The 24,613-nt window shown below is 44.4% G+C and overlaps 1 long non-coding RNA gene across 1 annotated transcript; it reads right to left on the bottom strand.

Moving 5' to 3' along the window:
- Positions 1-23,239: 23,239 nt before the first annotated feature.
- On the bottom strand, positions 23,240-24,612 carry LOC135099514 (uncharacterized). Its single transcript, XR_010268056.1, has 3 exons — positions 24,485-24,612; positions 24,212-24,362; positions 23,240-23,903 (listed from the first exon to the last, which is right to left on the bottom strand). It is a non-coding gene; the product is annotated as an uncharacterized LOC135099514 (long non-coding RNA).
- Position 24,613: the final 1 nt, after the last annotated feature.

The raw sequence follows: 24,613 nt of genomic DNA, 5'->3' as shown, positions 1-24,613 counted from the left end.
CTTGCTTGTTGGCTGGCTTACTAACTGACTGACTGACTGACTGGCTGAGTGACTGATTGGACTGGCCGGTTACGCTAGTTGGGTGGCTAACTGGTTGGTTGAGATGGCTGACTGACTGACTGACTGACTGACTGACTGACTGACTGACTGACTAGCTGAGTGACTGATTGATTGGCTGGTTGGTTGAATGCCTAGCTGGCTGGTTGAATGGCTGACTGACCGACTGACTGACTGACTGACTGACTGACTGACTGACTGACTGACTGACTGACTAACTGACTGACTGACTGACTAGCTGAGTGACTGATTGATTGGCTGGTTTGTCGAATGGCTAGCTGGCTGGTTGAATGGCTAACTGACTGACTGACTGACTGACTGACTGACTGACTGACTGACTGACTAACTGAGTGACTGATTGATTGGCTGGTTGGTTGAATGGCTAGCTGGCTGGTTGAATGGCTGACTGACTGACTGACTGACTGACTTACTGACTGACTGACCGACTAACTGACTAGCTGAGTGACTGATTGATTGGCTGGTTGGTTGAATGGCTGACTGACTGGCTGGTTGAATGGCTGACTGACTGACTGACTGACTGACTGACTGACAGGCTGAGTGACTGATTGATTAGCTAGTTTGTTGAATGGCTAGCCTGGCTGGTTGAATGGCTGACTGACTGGCTGACTGACTGACTAACTGACTGACTGACTGACGACTGACTGACTGACTGAGCTAGCTGAGTGACTGATTGATTGGCTGGTTGGTTGAATGCCTAGCTGGCTGGTTGAATGGCTGACTGACTGACTGACTGACTGACTGACTGACTGACTGACTGACTGACTGACTGACTGACTAGCTGAGTGACTGATTGATTGGCTGGTTGGTTTGAATGACTAGCTGGCTGGTTGAATGGCTAACTGACTGACTGACTGACTGACTGATCGACTGACTGACTGACTGACTGACTAACTGAGTGACTGATTGATTGGCTGGTTGGTTGAATGGCTAGCTGGCCTGGTTGAATGGCTGACTGACTGACTGACTGACTGACTGACTGACTGACTGACTGACTGACTGACTGACTGACTGACTAACTGACTAGCTGAGTGACTGATTGATTGGCTGCTTGGTTGAATGGCTAGCTGGCTGGTTGAATGGCTGACTGACTGACTGACCTGACTGACTGACTGACTGACTGACTGACTGACTGACTGATTGATTGGCTAGTTGCTTGAATGGCTAGCTGGCTGGTTGAATGGCTGACTGACTGGCTGACTGACTGACTGACTGAGCTGACTGACTGACTGACTGACTGACTGACTAGCTGAGTGACTGATTGATTGGCTGGTTGGTTGCCTAGCTGGCTGGCTGAATGGCTGACTGACTGACTGACTGACTGACTGACTGACTGACTGACTAGCTGAGTGACTGATTTATTGGCTGGCTTGCTGGAATGGCCAGCTGGCTGGTTGAATGGCTAACTGACTGACTGACTGACTGACTGACTGACTGACTGACTGACTGACTGACTGACTAACTGAGTGACTGATTGATTGGCTGGTTGGTTGAATGGCTAGCTGGCTGGTTGAATGGCTGACTGACTGACTGACTGACTGACTGACTGACTGACTGACTGACTGACTGACTGACTGACTGACTGACTAGCTGAGTGACTGATTGATTGGCTGGTTGGTTGAATGGCTAGCTGGCTGGTTGAATGGCTGACTGACTGACTGACTGACTGACTGACTGACTGACTGACTGACTGACTAGCTGAGTGACAGCTGATTGATTGGCTAGTTGGTTGAATGGCTAGCTGGCTGGTTGAATGGCTGACTGACTGGCTGACTGACTGACTGACTGACTGACTGACTGACTGACTGACTGACTGACTGACTAGCTGAGTGACTGATTGATTGGCTGGTTGGTTGAATGGCTAGCTGGCTGGTTGAATGGCTGACTGACTGACTGACTGACTGACTGACTGACTGACTGACTGAGGCAGAGAGACAGGTAGGTGTTGGCAGGGTTGGTTTGGTTTGGAGGGCAGAGAGACAGGTAGGTGTTGGCAGGAGTTGAAGTTTTAGTTTGGAGTGTTGAGGTTTTATGATATTGTAGAGACAGAGAGGTTCAAAGCTTAATTAGACTTGTATCTTTTGAGCCATGAGTCAGTAGAGAGGGAGAAAAGAGGCAGACAGGCAGAGAGACAGGAAAAAACAGGGAGGAAGAAAAGCTATTTGCACTGTACCTATAGGTCAGTATGGTGTAGAGTTGTATACTTGAATCAAAGAGTAAATATAGAGGCAGATACGAAGGCGGGCAAGCTGAGAAGAGAGGGAAAGAAAGGGTCTGAATGAAAGGGAGGAGTCAGGCCTGCAGAAGGGGAGCTTTTGGTATTGTTTACTGATTAGTGTGATAAAGTGTTGTGTTGTGTTGTGAGGTGCAGAGAAAGAGAGAGAGGCTTGTGTGGTGATATTTCATGTTGATGTACAGCAATATGAAACAGTCTCTCAGGAGAGAGAGAGAAAGAGATAGAAATTAGTGACACACACACACACACACACACACACACACACACACACACACACACACACACACACACACACACACACACACAGTAATACTCTATAGATACCTATTTCTTTCCTAATTTGTCTATCTCCATCTTGTTTTTCATTGTAAGTCATTAATGTTTATCTTGTATTGTCTTGGCATTATTAAAACATGAGGTATATTATTATTAGTGGTTGTAGTTTTGTATCACAACATTAACTTTATATTAGTTTTGCCTGAAAATCTCTCGTTTTCTAACATTCTCCCATCCTGCAGGCCTGAGTCCAGACCGAGACCCAGAGAAATGTAAACAAACGGCACACCAGTCAGACTCCTGATATAGGAGTGAATTTGGTTGCTTTTTAAAGCGTTGGGCAGTCGGTCTCTACATGTGTGAGGTGGCGAGGGGTGTCCGCCAGGGGGCGGCTAGTAGCGTCTGCCACCAGGGAAATATGTAAAAACATAAAAAAGACGCTTCTCAAGAAAGGTAAGGCCGGTTGCAGCATTTTTATTTTTTCTTTATTTCTTTCCATCAGGTTAGTTTTATATTAATTCAGTTAGTTAGGTTTTGGTTAAGTCTCTCTCTCTCTCTCTCTCTCTCTCTCTCTCTCTCTCTCTCTCTCTCTCTCTCTCTCTCTCTCTCTCTCTCTCTCTCTCTCTCTCTCTCTCTCTCTCTCTGTCTCTCTCTCTCTCTGTGGTGCTAATGGTGCAGGGAAGGCCTTGTCTACCTGCACCATAAGCCACTATACCATGCGTCACTGTACATTTAAACTGTACCCCAAAAACTTAATCCTATCTGGCCCTCACTTCAAAAAAAAAATATATCGTTTTTTTCTCGTGTTCTTAATATTTCAGTGCTACAATACCACATCACTGTACTCCTATGATGCTAATGGTGCAGGGGAAGGCCTTTGTCTACCTTCACCATAAGCGACTGTACCATGCGTCACTGTACCTTAAAACTTTACCACAAAAACAACCTAACTGGCCCTCACCCTGAAAAAAAATATCTTTTTTTTTGTGTGTTTGCTTAATATTTCTCAGTGCTACAGTACCACAGCACTGTACTCTATGGTGCTAATGGTGCAGGAAGGCCTTGTCTACCTTCACCATAAGCCACTGTACCATGTAGCATCACTGTACCTTAAATCTGTACCACAAAAACAACCTAACTGGCCCCTCACCTGAAAAAAAAAATATCTTTTTTTTTTTTAACCTAACCTAATGCCTAACCTAACCTAACCTATACAAAACAAGGAAAGTTTGAAGCATTTTTAGAGGGGGCAGTCGGTCTGTACATGCGTGTACACATTCTTTGAGGTGTTCCTTGTCATCCCCGGTCACTCCCTGCCTGCCTCTGTCACCTCTACCAATCCCTGTCAAGCTCTGCCAAGCCCTTTGTCACCTCTCAAGTACGAGGTGGCTTGAGATGTGAGATTTTAAACAGAAGCCTTTGCTGTCACCCCCTGCCAAGCCCTACCAAACCCTAACTCAGCCCCCACCAAGGCCCTCTCAAGCCCCACCAAGGCCTGTCAACCTCCTACCGAGACCTATCAGCTCTATAATCTGAAAAAAAGTGCAGTGTCTTAGGAGGGATTGATTAAGTAAACAGTGACTTATGGCCAAAATGGAACTATATGGAGATTAAGTAGAGATTAGAATAGAAGCTGAAATTGAGCAGGATAGTTACAATCACAGACTTCCAACTTGTCACTCCTTGGTGTGAAAGAATCTGCAGGAAATTAAGTACATGGCAACTCCCCTGTTAGTCCCTCATGTGTTCTTGAAAGCAGACTGACAGATTCAGTGTGTGACATGCTGACGTGGGGGAAGGCTGTCTGGTGGCTGCTGCTCTATGCTGTAGCTAACAAAATGGTTATTGTGTTTCAAGTGTTGTCATGCCTGGAAAGTCTACAGGTCATCATTACTAGTATAAATGTGTACTACAATGGTGAAATTTAGTGAAAAAATGTGCTGTTTATGTATTGGCAGGGAAAGATTTGTGCTCATCAAGACAATGATAAAAAAAATTTTTATATTATTATTATTATTACTATTTTTTTTTCTTTTTTACTTGTTTTGCTGTAAGATGAGACTACAATAACTGCCCCCTTGATGCCCTATAAGGTACCGCCAAGCACCAAGGGGCGGCTACCACGGTGTACAGTGAAGCACGTCCCAGCATCCCTGTCACCATCTTTTCCCCTGCCAATAATTATGCATTACATTTCCCAACTAATTTCATTCTAGTGCAACATTTCTACTACTAATGGTGACCTGTACACTTCCCAGCATGACCAGTACAGCACTTCAAACAAACACAGCCTTTTCTTAGCCACAGCAAGGTGCAGCTAATGACAGACAGCTCTTCCCTAAGTCAGCATGTCACACTGCATCCATAACACTGAGCTCTCCAGGAACACATCTGGGGGACTGATACAAGATGCTGTGTAGGTCATTTGTCCCAGCAGACTCTTTCACACCAAGCAGACATGAGGTGGTAGTCTGTGCAGTGCGTCAGTGCTTGGAATTTTTGAACTGGTCTTGCTGCATCTATGGCCCAGAGACTAAACACAGACCAAACAGAGGGCCAGCTGAACCTAACACAAACCAAACAGACGCCCACCAGAACCATACACAGGCCCACAGAACTAACTGACTGGTTGGCCGGCTGACTCGCTGGCTGAGTGACTGACTGACTGACTGACTGACTGGCTGGCTGGCTGGCTTGCTGGGTTGGCTTACTAACTGACTGACTGACTGACTGGCTGGCTGAGTGACTGATTGACTGGCTGGTTAGCTAGTTGGGTGGCTAGCTGGTTGGTTGAATGGCTGACTGACTGACTGACTGACTGACTGACTAACTGACTGACTGACTGACTGACTGACTGACTGACTGACTGACTGACTGACTGATTGATTGGCTAGTTGGTTGAATGGCTAGCTGGCTGGTTGAATGGCTGACTGACTGGCTGACTGACTGACTGACTGACTGACTGACTGACTGACTAGCTGAGTGACTGATTGATTGGCTGGTTGGTTGAATGCCTAGCTGGCTGGTTGAATGGCTGACTGACTGACTGGCTTACTGACTGACTGACTAGCTGAGTGACTGATTGATTGGCTGGTTGGTTGAATGGCTAGCTGGCTGGTTGAATGGCTAGACTGACTGACTGACTAGCTTAGTGCACTGATTGATTGGCTGGTTGGTTGAATGCCTAGCTGGCTGGTTGAATGGCTGACTGACTGACTGACTGACTGACTGACTGACTGACTGACTGACTGACTGACTGACTGACTGACTAGCTGAGTGACTGATTGATTGGCTGGTTAGTCGAATGGCTAGCTGGCTGGTTGAATGGCTAACTGACTGACTGACTGACTGACTGACTGACTGACTGACTGACTGACTGACTAACTGAGTGACTGATTGATTGGCTGGTTGGTTGAATGGCTAGCTGGCTGGTTGAATGGCTGACTGACTGACTGACTGACTGACTGACTGACTGACTAACTGACTAGCTGTGTGACTGATTGATTGGCTGGTTGGTTGAATGGCTAGCTGGCTGGTTGAATGGCTGACTGACTGACTGACTGACTGACATGGTTATTGACTGACTGACTGACTAGCTGAGTGACTGATTGATTGGCTAGTTGGTTGAAGTGGCCTAGCTGGCTGGTTGAATGGCTGACTGACTGGCTGACTGACTGACTAACTGACTGACTGACTGACTGACTGACTGACTGACTAGCTGAGTGACTGATTGATTGGCTGGTTGGTTGAATGCCTAGCTGGCTGGTTGAATGGCTGACTGACTGACTGACTGACTGACTGACTGACTGACTGACTGACTGACTGTGACTGATTATCATTGGCTGGTTGAATGGCCAGCCAGTTGGTTGAATGGCTGACTGACTGACTGACTGACTGACTGACTGACTGACTGACTGACTGACTGACTGACTGACTAGCTGAGTGACTGATTGATTGGCTGGTTGGTTGAATGGCTAGCTGGCTGGTTGAATGGCTAACTGACTGACTGACTGACTGACTTACTGACTGACTGACTGACTGACTGACTGACTGACTAACTGAGTGACTGATTGATTGGCTGGTTGGTTGAATGGCTAAGCAGCTGGCTGGTTGAATGGCTGACTGACTGGCTGACTGACTGACAGACTGACTGACTGTCTGACTGTCTGACTGATCACTGATCCAATTTGACTGACTGACTAGCTGAGTGACTGATTGATTGGCTGGTTGGTTGTCAGAATGGCTAGCTGGCTGGTTGAATGGCTGACTGACTGACTGACTGACTGACTGACTGGACTTGACTGACTGACTGAGGCAGAGAGACAGGTAGGTGTTGGCAGGGTTGGTTTGGTTTGGAGTGTTGAGGTTTTATGATATTGTAGAGACAGAGAGGTTCAAAAGCTTAATTAGACTTGTATCTTTGAGCCATGAGTCAGTAGAGAGGGAGAAAGAGAGGCAGACAGGCAGAGAGACAGGAAAAACAGGGAGGAAGAAAAAGCTATTTGCACTGTACCTATAGGTCAGTATGGTGTAGAGTTGTATACTTTGGGAATCAAGAGGTAAATATAGAGGCAGATACGAAGGCGGGCAAGCTGAGAGAGAGGGAAAGAAAGGGTCTGGAACGAAAGGGAGGAGAATTCAGAGGAAGCCTGGCAGAAGGGGAGCTTTTTGGTATTGTTTACTGATTAGTGTGATAAAGGTGTTGTGTTGTTAACAGAGGCATTAAAAATTAGAGTCATAAATATATTTCAAGCGCAAACAGACGATGTCAAAGTGACTGAGTCATATGTGTAAACGCCAAGCAATTAATTAGTGAAATCAGTCTTCCATCCATCATTCATTCATTAAGCACCAGCACCGGAAGGTTCAAAGAAATGATGAGAATATCGATGGTTTGGGCATCACATTGCTGGGGACTACTCCTGAAAGCCTTTCAGTTTGTCGGGACTCTTCAATGGGTCACCGTTAGGAATTGGGTTGCCACCGATATACCACGAAACAACCGCGGTGAAAGAGGTGCTGAATTATGCCAAATAAAGCACATTATTCGTGTGTTGTATCACGGTATTTTTATAATAGACTTATTCGGGGTTGTTACCCCCCCCCCCCCAATATATATATATATATATATATATATATATATATATATATATATATCACACGCTCACTTGCTGTGGGGGGGGGGTAATAAAAAACAACCTAACTAGTCTTCACCACTGAAAAAAAATCTCTCGTTTTCTAACATTCTAACCCATCCTGCAGGCCTGAGTCCAGACCGAGACCCAGAGAAATGTAAACAAACGCTAACCAGTCAGACTTGACCTATCCACCCAACCCAACCTGACCTAACCTGCACCAACCTAACCTAACCTAACCTGACCTGGACCTAACCTAACCTAACCTAACCTAACCTAACCTAACCTGACTGACTGACTGACTGACTGACTGACTGACTGAGTGACTGATGAGGAAGAGGCAGGCAGCAAGAAGAAACACACATCCCCAAACATCCTATAACCAAACATACCCTGATTACTGGCTGGCTGAATGCCCAGCTGGCTGGCTGAATGGCTTACCTTACCTGACTGACTGACTGACTGACTGACTGACTGACTGACTGACTGACTGACTGACTAGCTGAGTGAATGATTGATTGGCTTCTTAAAGTCGGTCTAGTCGGTCTGTACATGTGTGAGGTGGCGAGGGGACTGTCATGCCAGGCGGACTAGTAGTGTGCTGCCATGTTGAATAGGGGAAATACACATTGTTGTAAAAACAGTGTGTAAAACTGATAGACGCTTCTCAAGTTTAAAGGTAAGGCCGGTTGCAGCTTTTATTTTTCTTTATTTCTTTCCATCAGGTTAGGTTTATATTAATTCGAGTTAAGTTATGTTTGGTTAAGAGATAAATAATGTGAATGATGAAATAATGACTACAATGGTTGACTTCACTTATGCACTGGCAGAATCAATACCAGCCAGCCAGGGACCACAACACGTCACTAGTGCTGTACTGTCCCTTCCTCTCTCTCTCTCTCTCTCTCTCTCTCTCTCTCTCTCTCTCTCTCTCTCTCTCTCTCTCTCTCTCTCTCTCTCTCTCTCTCTCTCTCTCTCTCTATCTATCTCAGTGTATATGTGAGATAAATAATGGGAATGATGAAATAATGAGTGCAATAGTTCCCTTCACTACTGCACAGCTTGCAACTAACACTGCCCAGCCAGCCAGGGACCACAACTTGTCACTAGTGCTGTACTGTCCTTCCCCTCTCTCTCTCTCTCTCTCTCTCTCTCTCTCTCTCTCTCTCTCTCTCTCTCTCTCTCTCTCTCTCTCTCTCTCTCTCTCTCTCTCTCTCTCTCTCTCTCTCTCTCTCTCTCTCTCTCTCTCTCTCTCTCTCTCTCTCTCTCTCTCTCTCTCTCTCTCTCTCTCTCTCTCTCTTTCTCTCTCTCTCTCTGTCAGTGTATATACAGATAAATAATGTGAATGATGAAATATTGAGTGCAATATTGCGCTTCACTACTGCACAGCTTGCAACTAACACTGCCCAGCCGGCCAGGGACCATGCTGTACTGTCATCTCTCTCTCTCTCTCTCTCTCTCTCTCTCTCTCTCTCTCTCTCTCTCTCTCTCTCTCTCTCTCTCTCTCTCTCTCTCTCTCTCTCTCTCTCTCTCTCTCTCTCTCTCTCTCTCTCTCTCTCTCTCTCTCTCTCTCTCTCTCTCTCTCTCTCTCTCTCTCTCTCTCTCTCTCTCTCTCTCTCTCTCTCTCTCTCTCTCTCTCTCTCTCTCTCTCTCTCTCTCTCTCTCTCTCTCTCTCTCTCTCTCTCTCTCTCTCTCTCTCTCTCTCTCTCTCTCTCTCTCTCTCTCTCTCTCTCTCTCTCTCTCTCTCTATCTATCTATCTATCTATCTATCTATCTCTCTTAGTGTATTTGTGAGATAAATAATGTGAATGATGAAATAATGTCTACAATGGTTGACTTCACTTATGCACAGCTAGCAACTAACACCGCCCAGCCAGCCAGGGACCACAACACGTCACTAGTGCTGTACTGTCCTTCCTCTCTCTCTCTCTCTCTCTCTCTCTCTCTCTCTCTCTCTCTCTCTCTCTCTCTCTCTCTCTCTCTCTCTCTCTCTCTCTCTCTCTCTCTCTCTCTCTCAGTGTATATGCGAGATAAATAATGTGAATGATGAAATAATGAGTGCAATAGTTGCCTTCACTAATGCACAGCTTGCAACTAACACTGCCCAGCCAGCCAGGGACCACAACTTGTCACTAGTGCTGTACTGTCATTCTCTCTCTCTCTCTCTCTCTCTCTCTCTCTCTCTCTCTCTCTCTCTCTCTCTCTCTCTCTCTCTCTCTCTCTCTCTCTCTCTCTCTCTCTCTCTCTCTCTCTATCTATCTATCTATCTATCTATCTATCTCTCTCAGTGTATTTGTGAGATAAATAATGTGAATGATGAAATAATGACTACAATGGTTGACTTCACTTATGCACAGCTAGCAACTAACTCCGCCCAGCCAGCCAGGGACCACAACACGTCACTAGTGCTGTACTGTCCTTCCTTTCTCTCTCTCTCTCTCTCTCTCTCTCTCTCTCTCTCTCTCTCTCTCTCTCTCTCTCTCTCTCTCTCTCTCTCTCTCTCTCTCTCTCTCTCTCTCTCTCTCTCTCTCTCTCTCTCTCTCTCTCTCTCTCTCTCTCTCTCTCTCTCTCTCTCTCTCTCTCTCTCTCTCTCTCTCTCTCTCTCTCTCTCTCTCTCTCTCTCTCTCTCTCTCTCTCTGTCAGTGTATATGCGAGATAAATAATGTGAATGATGAAATAATGAGTGCAATAGTTGCCTTCACTACTGCACAGCTTGCAACTAACACTGCCCAGCCAGCCAGGGACCACAACTTGTCACTAGTGCTTTACTGTCATCTCTCTCTCTCTCTCTCTCTCTCTCTCTCTCTCTCTCTCTCTCTCTCTCTCTCTCTCTCTCTCTCTCTCTCTCTCTCTCTCTCTCTCTCTCTCTCTCTCTCTCTCTCTCTCTCTCTCTCTCTCTCTCTCTCTCTCTCTCTCTCTCTCTCTCTCTCTCTCTCTCTCTCTCTCTCTCTCTCTCTCTCTCTCTCTCTCTCTCTCTCTCTCTCTCTCTCTCTCTCTCTCTCTCTCTCTCTCTCTCTCTCTCTCTCTCTCTCTCTATCTATCTATCTATCTATCTATCTATCTATCTATCTCAGTGTATTTGTGAGATAAATAATGTGAATGATGAAATAATGACTACAATGGTTGACTTCACTTATGCACAGCTAGCAACTAACACCGCCCAGCCAGCCAGGGACCACAACACGTCACTAGTGCTGTACTGTCCTTCCTCTTTCTCTCTCTCTCTCTCTCTCTCTCTCTCTCTCTCTCTCTCTCTCTCTCTCTCTCTCTCTCTCTCTCTCTCTCTCTCTCTCTCTCTCTATCTATCTATCTATCTATCTATCTATCTATCTCTCTCAGTGTATTTGTGAGATAAATAATGTGAATGATGAAATAATGACTACAATGGTTGACTTCACTTATGCACAGCTAGCAACTAACACCGCCCAGCCAGCCAGGGACCACAACACGTCACTAGTGCTGTACTGTCCTTCCTCTCTCTCTCTCTCTCTCTCTCTCTCTCTCTCTCTCTCTCTCTCTCTCTCTCTCTCTCTCTCTCTCTCTCTCTCTCTCTCTCTCTCTCTCTCTCTCTCTCTCTCTCTCTCTCTCTCTCTCTCTCTCTCTCTCTCTCTCTCTCTCTCTCTCTCTCTCTCTCTCTCTCTCTCTCTCTCTCTCTCTCTCTCTCTCTCTCTCTCTCTCTCTCTCTCTCTCTCTCTATCTATCTATCTATCTATCTATCTATCTCAGTGTATTTGTGAGATAAATAATGTGAATGATGAAATAATGACTACAATGGTTGACTTCACTTATGCACAGCTAGCAACTAACACCGCCCAGCCAGCCAGGGACCACAACACGTCACTAGTGCTGTACTGTCCTTCCTCTCTCTCTCTCTCTCTCTCTCTCTCTCTCTCTCTCTCTCTCTCTCTCTCTCTCTCTCTCTCTCTCTCTCTCTCTCTCTCTCTCTCTCTCTCTCTCTCTCTCTCTCTCTCTCTCTCTCTCTCTCTCTCTCTCTCTCTCTCTCTCTCTCTCTCTCTCTCTCTCTCTCTCTCTCTCTCTCTCTCTCTCTCTCTCTCTCTCTCTCTCTCTCTCTCTCTCTCTCTCTCTCTCTCTCTCTCTCTCTCTCTCTCTCTCTCTCTCTCTCTCTATCTATCTATCTATCTATCTATCTATCTGAGTGTATATGCGAGATAAATAATGTGAATGATGAAATATTGAGTGCAATAGTTGCCTTCACTACTGCACAGCTTGCAACTAACACTGCCCAGCCAGCCAGGGACCACAACTTGTCACTAGTGCTGTACTGTCATCTCTCTCTCTCTCTCTCTCTCTCTCTCTCTCTCTCTCTCTCTCTCTCTCTCTCTCTCTCTCTCTCTCTCTCTCTCTCTCTCTCTCTCTCTCTCTCTCTCTCTCTCTCTCTCTCTCTCTCTCTCTCTCTCTCTCTCTCTCTCTCTCTCTCTCTCTCTCTCTCTCTCTCTCTCTCTCTCTCTCTCTCTCTCTCTCTCTCTCTCTCTCTCTCTCTCTCTCTCTCTCTCTCTCTCTCTCTCTCTCTCTCTCTCTCTCTCTCTCTATCTATCTATCTATCTATCTATCTCTCTCAGTGTATTTGTGAGATAAATAATGTGAATGATGGCGACTACAATGGTTGACTTCACTTATGCACAGCTAGCAACTAACACCGCCCAGCCAGCCAGGGACCACAACACGTCACTAGTGCTGTACTGTCCTCTCTCTCTCTCTCTCTCTCTCTCTCTCTCTCTCTCTCTCTCTCTCTCTCTCTCTCTCTCTCTCTCTCTCTCTCTCTCTCTCTCTCTCTCTCTCTCTCTCTCTCTCTCTCTCTCTCTCTCTCTCTCTCTCTCTCTCTGTCAGTGTATATGCGAGATAAATAATGTGAATGATGAAATAATGAGTGCAATAGTTGCCTTCACTACTGCACAGCTTGCAACTAACACTGCCCAGCCGGCCAGGGACCACAACTTGTCACTAGTGCTGTACTGTCATCTCTCTCTCTCTCTCTCTCTCTCTCTCTCTCTCTCTCTCTCTCTCTCTCTCTCTCTCTCTCTCTCTCTCTCTCTCTCTCTCTCTCTCTCTCTCTCTCTCTCTCTCTCTCTCTCTCTCTCTCTCTCTCTCTCTCTCTCTCTCTCTCTCTCTCTCTCTCTCTCTCTCTCTCTCTCTCTCTCTCTCTCTCTCTCTCTCTCTCTCTCTCTCTCTCTCTCTCTATCTATCTATCTATCTATCTATCTATCTCTCTCAGTGTATTTGTCAGATAAATAATGTGAATGATGAAATAATGACTACAATGGTTGACTTCACTTATGCACAGCTAGCAACTAACACCGCCCAGCCAGCCAGGGACCACAACACGTCACTAGTGCTGTACTGTCCTTCCTCTCTCTCTCTCTCTCTCTCTCTCTCTCTCTCTCTCTCTCTCTCTCTCTCTCTCTCTCTCTCTCTCTCTCTCTCTCTCTCTCTCTCTCTCTCTCTCTCTCTCTCTCTCTCTCTCTCTCTCTCTCTCTCTCTCTCTCTCTCTCTCTCTCTCTCTCTCTCTCTCTCTCTCTCTCTCTCTCTCTCTCTCTCTCTCTCTCTCTCTCTCTCTCTCTCTCTCTCTCTCTCTCTCTCTCTCTCTCTCTCTCTCTCTCTCTCTCTCTCTCTCTCTCTCTCTCTCTCTCTCTCTCTCTCTCTCTCTCTCTCTCTCTCTCTCTCTCTCTCTCTCTCTCTCTCTCTCTCTCTCTCTCTCTCTCTCTCTCTCTCTCTCTCTCTCTCTCTCTCTCTCTATCTATCTATCTATCTATCTATCTATCTATCTATCTATCTCAGTGTATTTGTGAGATAAATAATGTGAATGATGAAATAATGACTACAATGGTTGACTTCACTTATGCACAGCTAGCAACTAACACCGCCCAGCCAGCCAGGGACCACAACACGTCACTAGTGCTGTACTGTCCTTCCTCTCTCTCTCTCTCTCTCTCTCTCTCTCTCTCTCTCTCTCTCTCTCTCTCTCTCTCTCTCTCTCTCTCTCTCTCTCTCTCTCTCTCTCTCTCTCTCTCTCTCTCTCTCTCTCTCTCTCTCTCTCTCTCTCTCTCTCTCTCTCTCTCTCTCTCTCTCTCTCTCTCTGTCAGTGTATATGCGAGATAAATAATGTGAATGATGAAATAATGAGTGCAATAGTTGCCTTCACTAATGCACAGCTTGCAACTAACACTGCCCAGCCAGCCAGGGACCACAACTTGTCACTAGTGCTGTACTGTCATCTCTCTCTCTCTCTCTCTCTCTCTCTCTCTCTCTCTCTCTCTCTCTCTCTCTCTCTCTCTCTCTCTCTCTCTCTCTCTCTCTCTCTCTCTCTCTCTCTCTCTCTCTCTCTCTCTCTCTCTCTCTCTCTCTCTCTCTCTCTCTCTCTCTCTCTCTCTCTCTCTCTCTCTCTCTCTCTCTCTCTCTCTCTCTCTCTCTCTCTCTCTCTCTCTCTCTCTCTCTCTCTCTCTCTCTCTCTCTCTCTCTCTCTCTCTCTCTCTCTCTCTCTCTCTCTCTCTCTCTCTCTCTCTCTCTCTCTCTCTCTCTCTCTCTCTCTCTCTCTCTCTCTATCTATCTATCTATCTATCTATCTATCTCTCTCAGTGTATTTGTGAGATAAATAATGTGAATGATGAAATAATGACTACAATGGTTGACTTCACTTATGCACAGCTAGCAACTAACACCGCCCAGCCAGCCAGGGACCACAACACGTCACTAGTGCTGTACTGTCCTTCCTCTCTCTCTCTCTCTCTCTCTCTCTCTCTCTCTCTCTCTCTCTCTCTCTCTCTCTCTCTCTCTCTCTCTCTCTCTCTCTCTCTCTCTCTCTCTCTCTCTCTCTCTCTCTCTCTCTCTCTCTCTCTCTCTCTCTCTCTCTCTCTCTCTCTCTCTCTCTCTCTCTCTCTCTCTCTCTCTCTCTCTCTCTCTCTCTCTCTCTCTCTCTCTCTCTCTCTCTCTCTCTCTCTCTCTCTCTCTCTCTCTCTCTCTCTCTCTCTCTCTCTCTCTCTCTCTCTCTGTCAGTGTATATGTGAGATAAATAATGTGAATGATGAAATAATGAGTGCAATAGTTGCCTTCACTAATGCACAGCTGGTAACTAACACTGCCCAGCCAGCCAGGGACCACAACTTGTCACTAGTGCTGTACTGTCATCTCTCTCTCTCTCTCTCTCTCTCTCTCTCTCTCTCTCTCTCTCTCTCTCTCTCTCTCTCTCTCTCTCTCTCTCTCTCTCTCTCTCTCTCTCTCTCTCTCTCTCTCTCTCTCTCTCTCTCTCTCTCTCTCTCTCTCTCTCTCTCTCTCTCTCTCTCTCTCTCTCTCTCTCTCTCTCTCTCTCTCTCTCTCTCTCTCTCTCTCTCTCTCTCTCTCTCTCTCTCTCTCTCTCTCTCTCTCTCTCTCTCTCTCTCTCTCTCTCTCTCTCTCTATCTATCTATCTATCTATCTATCTATCTATCTCAGTGTATTTGTGAGATAAATAATGTGAATGATGAAATAATGACTACAATGGTTGACTTCACTTATGCACAGCTAGCAACTAACACCGCCCAGCCAGCCAGGGACCACAACACGTCACTAGTGCTGTACTGTCCTTCCTCTCTCTCTCTCTCTCTCTCTCTCTCTCTCTCTCTCTCTCTCTCTCTCTCTCTCTCTCTCTCTCTCTCTCTCTCTCTCTCTCTCTCTCTCTCTCTCTCTCTCTCTCTCTCTCTCTCTCTCTCTCTCTCTCTCTCTATCTATCTATCTATCTATCTATCTATCTATGTCAGTGTATTTGTGAGATAAATAATGTGAATGATGAAATAATGACTACAATGGTTGACTTCACTTATGCACAGCTAGCAACTAACACCGCCCAGCCAGCCAGGGACCACAACACGTCACTAGTGCTGTACTGTCTCTCTCTCTCTCTCTCTCTCTCTCTCTCTCTCTCTCTCTCTCTCTCTCTCTCTCTCTCTCTCTCTCTCTCTCTCTCTCTCTCTCTCTCTCTCTCTCTCTCTCTCTCTCTCTCTCTCTCTCTCTCTCTGTCAGTGTATATGCGAGATAAATAATGTGAATGATGAAATAATGAGTGCAATAGTTGCCTTCACTACTGCACAGCTTGCAACTAACACTGCCCAGCCAGCCAGGGACCACAACTTGTCACTAGTGCTGTACTGTCATCTCTCTCTCTCTCTCTCTCTCTCTCTCTCTCTCTCTCTCTCTCTCTCTCTCTCTCTCTCTCTCTCTCTCTCTCTCTCTCTCTCTCTCTCTCTCTCTCTCTCTCTCTCTCTCTCTCTCTCTCTCTCTCTCTCTCTCTCTCTCTCTCTCTCTCTCTCTCTCTCTCTCTCTCTCTCTCTCTCTCTCTCTCTCTCTCTCTCTCTCTCTCTCTCTCTCTCTCTCTCTATCTATCTATCTATCTATCTATCTATCTATCTATCAGTGTATTTGTGAGATAAATAATGTGAATGATGAAATAATGACTACAATGGTTGACTTCACTTATGCACAGCTAGCAACTAACACCGCCCAGCCAGCCAGGGACCACAACACGTCACTAGTGCTGTACTGTCCTTCTTCCTCTCTCTCTCTCTCTCTCTCTCTCTCTCTCTCTCTCTCTCTCTCTCTCTCTCTCTCTCTCTCTCTCTCTCTCTCTCTCTCTCTCTCTCTCTCTCTCTCTCTCTCTCTCTCTCTCTCTCTCTCTCTCTCTCTCTCTCTGTCAGTGTATATGCGAGATAAATAATGTGAATGATGAAATAATGAGTGCAATAGTTGCCTTCACTACTGCACAGCTTGCAACTAACACTGCCCAGCCAGCCAGGGACCACAACTTGTCACTAGTGCTGTACTGTCATCTCTCTCTCTCTCTCTCTCTCTCTCTCTCTCTCTCTCTCTCTCTCTCTCTCTCTCTCTCTCTCTCTCTCTCTCTCTCTCTCTCTCTCTCTCTCTCTCTCTCTCTCTCTCTCTCTCTCTCTCTCTCTCTCTCTCTCTCTCTCTCTCTCTCTCTCTCTCTCTCTCTCTCTCTCTCTCTCTCTCTCTCTCTCTATCTATCTATCTATCTATCTATCTATCTCTCTCAGTGTATTTGTGAGATAAATAATGTGAATGATGAAATAATGACTACAATGGTTGACTTCACTTATGCACAGCTAGCAACTAACACCGCCCAGCCAGCCAGGGACCACAACACGTCACTAGTGCTGTACTGTCCTTCTCTCTCTCTCTCTCTCTCTCTCTCTCTCTCTCTCTCTCTCTCTCTCTCTCTCTCTCTCTCTCTCTCTCTCTCTCTCTCTCTCTCTCTCTCTCTCTCTCTCTCTCTCTTTCTCTTTCTCTCTCTCTCTCTCTCTGTCAGTGTATATGCGAGATAAATAATGTGAATGATGAAATAATGAGTGCAATAGTTGCCTTCACTACTGCACAGCTTGCAACTAACACTGCCCAGCCAGCCAGGGACCACAACTTGTCACTAGTGCTGTACTGTCATCTCTCTCTCTCTCTCTCTCTCTCTCTCTCTCTCTCTCTCTCTCTCTCTCTCTCTCTCTCTCTCTCTCTCTCTCTCTCTCTCTCTCTCTCTCTCTCTCTCTCTCTCTCTCTCTCTCTCTCTCTCTCTCTCTCTCTCTCTCTCTCTCTCTCTCTCTCTCTCTCTCTCTCTCTCTCTCTCTCTCTCTCTCTCTCTCTCTCTCTCTCTCTCTCTCTCTCTCTCTCTCTCTCTCTCTCTCTCTCTCTCTCTCTCTCTCTCTCTCTCTCTCTCTCTCTCTCTCTCTCTCTCTCTCTCTCTCTCTCTCTCTCTCTCTCTCTCTCTCTCTCTCTCTCTCTCTCTCTCTCTCTCTCTCTCTCTCTCTCTCTCTCTCTCTCTCTCTCTCTCTCTCTCTCTCTCTCTCTCTCTCTCTCTCTCTCTCTCTCTCTCTCTCTCTCTCTCTCTCTCTCTCTCTCTCTCTCTCTCTCTCTCTCTCTCTCTCTCTCTCTCTCTCTCTCTCTCTCTCTCTCTCTCTCTCTCTCTCTCTCTCTCTCTCTCTCTCTCTCTCTCTCTCTCTCTCTCTCTCTCTCTCTCTCTCTCTCTCTCTCTCTCTCTCTCTCTCTCTCTCTCTCTCTCTCTCTCTCTCTCTCTCTCTCTCTCTCTCTCTCTCTCTCTCTCTCTCTCTCTCTCTCTATCTATCTATCTATCTATCTATCTATCTATCTATCTCAGTGTATTTGTGAGATAAATAATGTGAATGATGAAATAATGACTACAATGATTGACTTCACTTATGCACAGTTAGCAACTAACACCGCCTAGCCAGCCAGGGACCACAACACGTCACTAGTGCTGTACTGTCCTTCCTCTCTCTCTCTCTCTCTCTCTCTCTCTCTCTCTCTCTCTCTCTCTCTCTCTCTCTCTCTCTCTCTCTCTCTCTCTCTCTCTCTCTCTCTCTCTCTCTCTCTCTCTCTCTCTCTCTCTCTCTCTCTCTCTCTCTGTCAGTGTATATGCGAGATAAATAATGTGAATGATGAAATAATGAGTGCAATAGTTGCCTTCACTACTGCACAGCTTGCAACTAACACTGCCCAGCCAGCCAGGGACCACAACTTGTCACTAGTGCTGTACTGTCATCTCTCTCTCTCTCTCTCTCTCTCTCTCTCTCTCTCTCTCTCTCTCTCTCTCTCTCTCTCTCTCTCTCTCTCTCTCTCTCTCTCTCTCTCTCTCTCTCTCTCTCTCTCTCTCTCTCTCTCTCTCTCTCTCTCTCTCTCTCTCTCTCTCTCTCTCTCTCTCTCTCTCTCTCTCTCTCTCTCTCTCATTAAAATTAACTTAACCCCTTCTATCCCATGTTAATATTCTCTCTCTCTCTCTCTCTCTCTCTCTCTCTCTCTCTCTCTCTCTCTCTCTCTCTCTCTCTCTCTCTCTCTCTCTCTCTCTCTCTCTCTCTCTCTCTCTCTCTCTCTCTCTCTCTCTCTCTCTCTCTCTCTCTCTCTCTCTCTCTCTCTGCCGATAGAAAAGGCCAGCCCTCCCCTAGAAGGAGGCACCTGCAACATCAAGTTTTAGTTCAGAGGCTACATAAAGATCAAGATCATCCTGATCCCCGAGGCCCGGGCGCACGCGCGTCATGTAAACAAAGTACAAACATACTCCCACAGTCCCACAGCCTGCCCTACACGACCCCAGCAAACACACAAGAACAAGCTATAGAGCTACATCGTCGATACCCTTACAACTACAAGCTATAGCAAGTAAGTAAGCTCTGCATGCTCAGAGGCATAACAATAGGTTAGCAGAGGTAGCAAACTGCCACGGGGCCAGGGCCTATATAATAATGATTAGGTAAAGGGGGCCCGAGCCTATGGACGTAGAGTCTCGAAAAGGGGCCAAGGGACCCAAGGGGTATGTGCCCATGGCACATACCCCTTGGTATAATACCAAGGGGTATGTGGTATGGGATAATGACATAATGCTAGCATTATGTCATTATCCCATATATGCTTGATATATACTGCTTGATATATACTGCTTGATATGTCATGTGATCTCATTAGCTTTATTTTGTCCTGTGTATGAGTGCAGTTTTTCTTTTTCACACAGTGCTTCTCTCAATTTATTTTCTATCTGCTAGCATTATGTCATTATCCAATATATACTTGATATATACTGCTTGATATGTCATGTGATCTCATTAGCTTAATTATGTCCTGTGTATGAGTGCAGTTTTTCTTTTTCACACAGTGCTTCTCTCAATTTATTTTCTATCTGCTAGCATTATGTCATTATCCCATATATGCTTGATATATACTGCTTGATATGTTATGTGATCTCATTAGCTTTATTATGTCCTGTGTATGAGTGCAGTTTTTCTTTTTCACACAGTGCTTCTCTCAATTTAGTTTCTATCTGCTAGCATTATGTCATTATCCAATATATGCTTGATATATACTGCTTGATATGTCATGTGATCTCATTAGCTTTATTATGTCCTGTGTAAGAGTGCAGTTTTCTTTTTCATACAGTGCTTCTCTCACTACAAATGGTTTATGCTGGGTGTGTAATATGTGTAAAATTGCATGTAGTTGTATTAAGACGTCGTCAAACGGGATATGCAACCACTATTTTTTCACAAATATCGCAAGTTTTTGAGATTTAGCTTCCATTTCTAAAATCTCCCGTGTGACGTCGCCTTTATGGGCTACACTTCCTAAATGCTTGTTTTCAGTTAAAATTAACTAAATACCCTTTGTTCTGTTTATGTGAGTTACCATAGGGCTAATAAAATTTCATTATTATCAACATATTTTTCCTCAGAAATTTTCCTTATGGGTTACAGATTTCTACAGATATTTTGTCAGATTTGGTCAGATTATGCATAATTCAGTCTGGCAACACTGCCAAGGCATCCAGTCTCCCAGCAAGTGCCAAGAGGCATTCATTCAATGCTCCGCTGACACCAATTTGCCCAAAGGTATGCATTATATGTGGAAAGTACATTACGTACGGTGTAGAGGTGGTTGTCTAGTGATATAAATGGTAAGGTGGTGGTGCTGGTGATTGTGATGGTGCCACAGTATTATTACCGTATGTCAGTATATTGAGGCTTGATATCACTTTTATTAATGTGCCAGTATTTCATTACCTACCTTATGAAACAACACTAGCTCTTCATATATTCTTTTCTACAAACCTTTAACAGTAATTGAAATGTTTTTTTTAAATTGAATTCAATGCCTTTTTTTTTTATTGATGAAAACAGGAAATAATTATGGCTACCACTGGCTAGACACGCATACCTTGCCTTGAATTTAGGTATGGTTAGCTTAGGTTTGATATGGTTGGGTGTAGTTACGTTAGGTTAGTTTTGGGTATGGTTAGGTTAGGTTACAGCAAGTACAGTTAGGTTAGTTTGGGTGTGGTTAGGTTTGGATGTGGTTAAGTTAGTTTAGGTATGGTTAGGTTACAGCAGGTATGGTTAGGTTAGTTTTGGTGTGGTCAAGTTAGTTTAGGTATGGTTAAGTTACAGCAGGTATGGTTAGTTTAGGTATGCTCCACAGGTATGTAGAGAGATAGATAAATGGTTAGATAAAACAAAGTTAAATAGACTGAGAGATAGAGAGATAGATGGTTAGATTAGGTAAATAGATAGACATTGAGAGATAAGCAGAGATAGGCCTAGTTAGGTTAGGTCCAGCAGATACTTAGATCAATGGGTAGACTGAGAGATTAATAGATAGACAAAATAACAAATAGATAAATAAGCAGAGCCTACAAAACTATCACTAATATTATGAAAAACCTCTTCAACACCCTAACAATTAAAAAATAAATCATTAAAAAACCAGAAAGGAAGTATTCAACAAACAAATTCTTCTATGTGTATCTAAACTTAGTAAAAATCCACAGAACAATTGCATTAGTAAACACAGTGTTAGGTTGTATCTCATTTAAAGCTGGCGTTATCAAGCTTGAGCCCACCATTCCTTCTTCTGCCCTGATTACTGAACCAAAGGATTTTGCTGATGCTTCCTCTTAGAGATACCTTTTATCATTATCTTCTCATCTCATTTACTCCCTCATTCCTATTGGTTTAATATCTTGCGTCTGAAGCACTAAGCTGATTATGTGGCAATGAGATTGTTATAGTTATTTTTTATATTAGGTGAATACCCTCTCCATTAGGGGCTGATAGCACTAAGAGCGTGAATGATGTGTGTATGAGTGGATGGTGCTCTGTCTGGGCCACCCTGTGTGGGATTGCCAACCTGGTGGACAGATGGACAGGTGGACAGGTGGACAGATAGATACATAGAAACTCCCTTGCTGTACCCATTAAATGTAAATAAATAGATAAACTTTTATTTACTTTTCCTCTTTCCTGCTCTCATTCTTGCCTTCATTGTTTCCATTATAACCTACTCCATTAATTAATAGCTTTCTCCCCCTCCTGTTACATCTTCAAAGTGTTTCATCATTCCTTTCATTGATATTATTTTTCTCATCTTATTCAGTATCAGAGGCTTCACTGTATTGTATTACTTGTGCAGTCCTGTAACAGTTTTTTTTTTTTTTTTTTCCTCTGTATGGCAAGTGTACATGTATTCTTTCCTGCCAAATTAGGGGAGGCATTGTTCCCCTGATAGGAAGCACCACACCCTACCCATGACATATTGGGGCAATTTGGACACTAAAATATATATATATATATATATATATATATATATATATATATATATATATATATATATATATATATATATATATATATATATATATATATATATATATATATATATATATATATATATATATATATATATATATATATATACGAGTATATATATATATATAGCAGGTCAGCAGTTCTACACAAGATGACCCAGACAAAACACCACACACACACACACACACACACACACACACACACACACACACACACACACACACACACACACACACAGGGAGACTGAAGAGGGACATTGCTACATAGAAATATCATGTTTAGCCAATATTTTATTAAAAATAAAATACATATTACAATTTACATTAACATACAATACACACACACACACACACACACACACACACACACACACACACACACACACACACACACACACACACACACACACACACACACACAGGGAGACTGAAGAGGGACATTACTACATAGAAATATCATGTTTAGCCAATATTTTATAAAAAATAAAATACATATTACAATTTACATTAACATACAATACACACACACACACACACACACACACACACACACACACACACACACACACACACACACACACACACACACACACACACACACACACACACACAGGGAGACTGAAGAGGGACATTACTACATAGAAATATCATGTTTAGCCAATATTTTATAAAAAATAAAATACATATTACAATTTACATTAACATACAATACACACACACACACACACACACACACACACACACACACACACACACACACACACACACTAGGATAAAATATGAGTTAGGTTTACTTAGCAGAAGAAAATAAGCACGCAGAAATATAATTTTCAGTTTCCTACCACACCAAGAGACTTTTCCTTTCTTAACACAGTGAATGGAGGTGCAATGAAGTGAGACCATTGACAGAACACACATGAATAAGTTAGGGCTAAAAGGAGCTGAAAAGACATAGATGAATGATATTGAATAACACATGAACACACACACATACACACACACACACACACACACACACACACACACACACACACACACACACACACACATCTCACTAAATTAAATAGAAAAGCTTCATAAACATAATTTGACCTTCAATGACCTTTCATTCTGGATCTGCTGAATTCAAAACAGCAATACATCTGACCTTGAATGACCTTGTGTCCTGGGTCTTGCTGAGGTCAACATATACCAACATTCCTCACTAAATAACCAAATTTCATGCAACTTGACCTTAAATGACCTGTATTCTGGGCCATACTAAGGTCATTTTGCAAGATTTGAATGAATATACCTTTTCTTGTGTCTGTTCTCTACCTAATCATGTGGTGTGTGTGTGTGTGTGTGTGTGTGTGTGTGTGTTTCCATCAATACACACACACACACACACACACACACACACACACACACACACACATATACACAGATGCATAGATACATACATACATACAAACAGCAGTAGCAGCATTATGAAAACAACTTAATTTTCTTTTTTTTTTTTTTTCTGTAAGATGTTATAGTCTTCCACAAACCCAAGGAGGAGGAGCAGGAGGAACATACATACATACATACAAGGGAGAAACAAACACAAAAATTTACAGCATTACTCCAGAGAGACATTGCTAAATACAACCACTCAACCCCAAATTTACTGTCATAATATACCATATATCTGCTGAACAAAAACAAAACTTGCCTCTTACACAGACAGACAGACAGAGAGAGAGAGAGAGAGAGAGAGAGAGAGAGAGAGAGAGAGAGAGAGAGAGAGAGAGGAGAGAGAGAGAGAGAGCATCCCCACCCCTAACATACTTCACAAGATAGGGACATTGCAAAATATTCTCTAACCATTTCTTGTGACGTCAGCTCTTTAACTGTTGGCAAATCCGAGCTGGTTGGAGTCCTGAGTGGCCACTTGTGGGAAGGCACGGAAGGCAAATGCACACTGCACCTTGCACACGTGGTCATTCAGAATAGACTCAGGACTGTAGGACTGGGCCAGGTGGAAGCAGTTGTCTATCTTGAGGCTCTGGCAGACAGGCTGTGGAGGAGAGAGAGACAGAGAAAACACTCAGCTTTGTATATAAGTGGACTCCAGGTACCATTGTTAGTTGAGGCTGGCAGACTAGCTGTGAGAGAGAGAGAGAGAGAGAGAGAGAGGGAGAAATACTTAGATTTGCCTTTAGGGAGTCTCTAGGCACTTGTTAATTGAGGCTCTGGCAGACAGGCTGTGGGGGTTGGGTTTAATAAGCAGATAAACAGACAGATAGGCACTTCCAGGCATTGATAGCATTATAAATAGCAAAACAAACAGACAAACAGACAGACAGACAGATGCACAAGACTCACCCCTTCCTTGGTACAGGTGCACATAACACAAGGAGAGATGCGTTCTGCTCCACTTATGTCGATGTTAGTCTTGCCTACGCCACATGACACACGCTCTTTCCACAGCTCAAGGTTCACCCCGGGGAGGTCGCGACATGACACTCGGGGGTTCCTGGGGGTGAGGAAGGGATAAGGGGATAGCATTTTGTCTGTGTCTGTATGTGTGTGTGTGTGTGTGTGTGTGTGTGTGTGTGTGTGTGTGTGTGTGTGTGTGTGTGCAGGAGCAGTACTTACAGGAAGGGGTCTGGAAGGTCAAAGACAGACCACTGTTCACTTTCCACATAGTCACAGTTGTCACACAGAAGCTTGGACAGTGTCACCTGTAGAGAAGAGACACACTTGAGCTCATTTGTTTGCTGCTAA

Source organism: Scylla paramamosain, unplaced genomic scaffold, assembly GCF_035594125.1.
Source record: "Scylla paramamosain isolate STU-SP2022 unplaced genomic scaffold, ASM3559412v1 Contig139, whole genome shotgun sequence".
Taxonomy (NCBI): domain Eukaryota; kingdom Metazoa; phylum Arthropoda; class Malacostraca; order Decapoda; family Portunidae; genus Scylla; species Scylla paramamosain.
The sequence above is the reverse complement of the archived record's forward strand: the minus strand, read 5'-3'. Positions and strand labels throughout refer to the sequence as shown.